Source organism: Populus euphratica, unplaced genomic scaffold, assembly GCF_000495115.2.
Source record: "Populus euphratica unplaced genomic scaffold, PopEup_1.0 scaffold12.1, whole genome shotgun sequence".
NCBI lineage: Eukaryota > Viridiplantae > Streptophyta > Magnoliopsida > Malpighiales > Salicaceae > Populus > Populus euphratica.
Window position 1 is genome coordinate 549,204 of NW_011499858.1, and position 5,210 is coordinate 554,413.

Genomic DNA, 5,210 nt, shown 5'->3' on the forward strand with positions numbered 1-5,210 from the left:
ATTGTGCTTTCTGGGCCGTCCACCCAGCAACCTTTGTTTTTTTTAATTCTATTTTTGTTTTTAATTTGAATTTTCTAAATTCTATTAACAAAGCACGAAAATTTGATTCTAGTTTTTTGTCTTCTGAAAAATAAAAATCTAGCAATCTAAACTCTAAAAATAATTAAAAAATGATTTTTAGAATTAATTTTCATCTTAATTTGTTTTTTTATTGCTGCAAAGTTAAAAAAATAACAACGTGAATGCTTTAAATATCAAGAGTTGGCTTAATTAAATGAATAAGAGAATGAATTAAGAGACGGGAAATGTATTAGGGTGGTTCAAAACTTAGATTATAACCATTAACCTGAAAATAAAAGGTTTGCTGTGGTGGCATATTTTCCTTTACTTTAAAATACAGCTATTAGATTTGATGTCGGTTGATGCACTAATTATCTTGAAGGTATTCTTATTGTCAAACCAAAGAAAAGAACATTTTGATATTATTATCATAATTTCTAACATAGATAAAGTAAGGTAAAATTCACGAAATAGCTGCCATTGGGACATGCTATAGCCTCTCCTCTAGATGATTCGGACCTCTTGTAACATCTAGAAAACAACAAGCTAGCATGCTCAAGCAACGCCACTGGGTCGTCATTTCGAAAACATATTTTTATTTAATTATTAAAATTAATATTTTTAAAAAAATTAATGATTTATATTGAGAAGAAAAAAATATAATATTTTTAAAAAATTTAATGATTTATATTGAGAAGAAAAAAATACTTCTTTTACCAAAAAAATTTTTATCTTTTTATTATTTTGAGGAAAAAAACATATTTTTTTTATTGGCAACGTGATTTTTTAAATAAAAACACAGGAAAAGCAATTTTTAATAAAAAAAATATGTTAATAATTTTTTGTGTCGGTAGTAGAAAGTAAAAGAATAACTAGGTTAAAAAATTATATAAAAAATAATAATAACAAAATGGATATTTTATTCTCTTTGAATCTTCATGAGCAATGTTTAAAAAAAAAATTTTGAATACTAGGATTCATAAAATAATTATAAATATCAGCATAAAAACTTTAGTTGTCTGGAAAGTACAAGATGTTTGGAAAATACGAGATAATATAAAATAATTGTAAGAAATCAAGCAATTATTTATTTAAAAAAACAAATATTACAAGAAAAAACACGCAGGTGGAAATGAAACAATAATTAAAACATTACATGATTTTTTTAATAAATGAATTACTAATTAATTCAATTAAGATCCATACAGGCTAGATCTAGTATATTTAAAATAAAATAATTGAGGTAGGTCAATTCTAAGATATTCAAGGTTGTTAACTATATAATTAAATACTAGTTAATAATTTTGTATAGGAGATATTAAAATTAATTAATTTAAAAATATACAAGGTTATTCTTAACTTTCAAATAAAATAAGCTATCTTTTATCTTAGAAGCATCACTTTCTTTCTTAGAAGCTAGGATACCTCTGCAGCCTGTCTAGCCTCCTATTTTTTCAGCTTATATTGCTATGTTTTAAGGAAAAGCATCAAAAAAGAAATTGACTTTTGAGAATGAAGGTGATTTTTATAAAAAATAGTTTAAAGGTTTATTATTTTAAACTTAAAGAAATTAGGAATTGATTTTTTTTTTATGAAAGACTTCTTATTCCATTTAAAATATAAAAATAACCTTAAATATTTTAAAATTAACTAACTTTGATTAAAAAATAAAATCATGCATGTTAATTAACTAGTATTCAATTACATAGTTAACAGCCTGAAATTATTTAAAATTATTTAACTTCAATTATTTTATTTTAAGTATATTATATCTTAGTTTGCATGTGTCATAATTAAATTATTTAGAAGTTATATCTACTAGAAAAACTATGTAATTTGTTTTTGTTATTGTTTCATTTTTACTTGTAATTTTTTATGATATTTGTGTATTTTTTTAAGAAAAAAATCATTTCTTAAGCACTTCATTTAGTTTTTTTGAAGAATCGTGTAATTTCTATATCCTAGCATTTCATTTTTCACTAAGTAATGTGCAACCAGGAAATCATTTGGAGTTAAATTTATAATTTCCAGAAGAAGAAAAAGGTTTAAGTTTAGTTTTAGCTTTTATGAGTTAATAACCTTTAACATCTCAACAAATAGAACTTTATTTTAATATTTTTAATAATTATCAATTGTTATAGTAATTTCAATTAACTCTATACAATGATTAATAAATGATTGCATTCTCATGCCAGGGGTATTTTTCAAATAAAAACATCATATATTATTTTTTATGATTTTTATAACTAGAAATGTGATACCAATTCAATTGTTTTAGATGCTCCAAGTTGTTACTTCTATTTCTTTTTTTTCCTATACCTTAGGTTTTTCAAGTTTTTCTAGGTCTGTGAAAAAGTTCATCATTTTTTTATATTTTAATTTTGTTTTGTGTTTTCAGTGCATTTTTATCTATAAAGCAAAGTAAACGAGTGTGAAAGAAAATATAGATTTGAAAAGGGTATTGTTTATTTTTTTGTATTTTTATACCCCTCAATAACCCAATCCTCTCATTAATTTTATTTTTTAAAAAAGTTTTTTATTATTTGAAAAACAAGGGGAAAGGGAGAAAAGAGGGTGCGTTAGAAAATTTGACGAGGAAATAATTTATTTTTGGAGCAAAAAACTCCCAGATCAAGGATGGTTGATATTGATTAAGGGGCCAATTAATTACTCTTTATACTACAAATATCAACTAATTAAATCACATAAGCTACAAAGACCTAAGCTATGATTGACTTAGTTCCTAAGGTCGATAATATATTTTTTTTCATGAAAATTGAAATTCTACAAATCATCAACTATTAGTTTTTTTAATTCCCAAGATATAAAATTTATTCTCAGAAAATTAGAATTTTAAAACTCAATATAAATTAAAAAATCAAGCTGCTAAGATAAAAAGAAAAGTTTCATAAATGCTCACAGTTAATTTAAAAAAATATATATCCATGAAATTAACAGAATTAATTTTGTTTGAAAATGACCACGAGAATAGATGTTCAAAATTGTCCAGTTATTAAAAAATTTAAAAATATCCCAGAAATGAAAATATTTTTCTTAGGATAAGGAATTTGCAAATACGATTTCATATTGGAGTCCAATTGGATCCAGTTGATAGAACCTTGCAAGTACAAGATAAGATAAAAAGTGATCAAGTCTTTTCATGGGTGCTTATCTGTCAAATCGACACAAACACAGGGGCATTTCTGCCAGTTTATTCATAAAGAGTCTCAAATATGAAATTTATTAAATTCATTAGCGAAATCCACTTATTCTAATTAATTAATCCATGGGATTTCTTTATATATATACACTTGTGTTGAGGCGCGTTTTATTTTTTAAAATATTTTATATTTAAAAATATATTAAAATATTATTTTTTTTAATATTATTTTTGTTATAATACATTAAAATAATTTAAATATTTTTTTTTGTTATAATACATTAAAATAATTTAAAAATATCAAAAAAAATTAATTTAAAATAAAAAATTAAAATTATTTTAAAAGTATTTTTGAAAACACGATTTAAATGGTGTTTTATTAAAAAAATTATTTTTATTTAAATTTATTATATATATATATTAAAAATAATTTTTAAAAATTAAAAAATATTATTTTAATATATTTCTTAAAAAATAATTTAAAAAATAATTTCACCACTAAACAAACAATAACAACTCACCTTAACCACCTTGTTCACACCATTTTGTGTGTTTAACGCATCCTAATCTTAACAAACCAGTTTTTGTTTGGTTTGCTGGCTTCTTGTTAATTATAAAAGAACATATTTGGACTGTTGAATAATTAATAATCAAGAATATATCTAGAATTATACTCCTTTTAGTATAAGAACTTAGCAAGAACCGGATTCAATCATTAACAACCTCGTAAATTACAAGCTCATGATATTAGAAAACATTTCGCAACACGTTATATAAAGTATGGAGATAAACCATGTCATTATAAGGCACATACGTATATTTTATTAGTTTTATTCATAACATATATATATATATATATATATAGTTTGAGCTATAATTTCTATTAAGAGAAAACTAAAACTGCTCAGTTTTTTATTGTAATAATTTATAGTAAAAAGTTGAGTTTTTTTTTTTTGAGTTGCTTTTTTCTTAAAAAAAACTGTTTTTTTTTTGTTTTCCATGCCTTTTAGTCTTTTTTTTAATAATTTTTTTAATTTAGTTTGTTAATGTTGATTTTGTTATTTAGTTATCAAATTTTCATGACACTGATCCCAGGTTTAAAAAGTTAACTTGGTTTAACGAGTTAACTTAGATTTTTTTCTTTTTAATTAATTTTTTTTTGTTTACTCTAGTTCGTTAATGTTAAATTTTTTTATTTAGTTATCAAACTTTCGTGACACATATCACAGGTTTCACGGGTTAACCCGTTCATTTTTTTTCTTTTGTTAATGTTAATTTTTTTTATTTAGTTATCAGATTTTCATGACACGAATCTCGGGTTTAACGGGTTAACATGGTTTGACGAGTTAACCCGGAGGTTTTTTTTGTTTTTTTCTTTTTAATTAATCTTTTTTGTTTAGTTTAGTATATTAATATTAAATTTATTTATATTTAGTTATCAGATTTTCATGATACATATCTCAAGTTTTACGGATTAACCTGGTTTTACATGTTAACCCTGTTAATTATGTGTTAACCCATCTATTTTTTTTCTTTTGTTAATACTAATTTATTTTATTTAGTTATCAGATTTTCATAACATGAATCCTGGGTAAACGAGTTAACCTGATTTGACAAGGTAACCCAAAGTTTTTTTTTTGCTTTTTTTTAATTAATTTTTTCTGTTTAGTTTAGTTTGTCAGTGTTAAATCTTTTTCTATTTGACTATCAAGCTTTCATGACACATATTCCAAATTTAACAGGTTAACCAAGTTAATTCTGGGCTAACCCATTAATTTTTTTTCTATTTAATTATCATACTTTCATGACGTGAATTCTAGGTTTGATGGGTTAACCTGATTTAAAGGGTTAAATCAGTTAATTTAGATTTTTTCCCTTTTTATTCATTAGTTTTTTTTCCTCTTATAGCTTTGTTTTTCTTTTTTTATTTTTAATTAATATTTTTTTTTTTAATTTAGTTTATTAATATTAATTTTTTTTCTATCTAGTT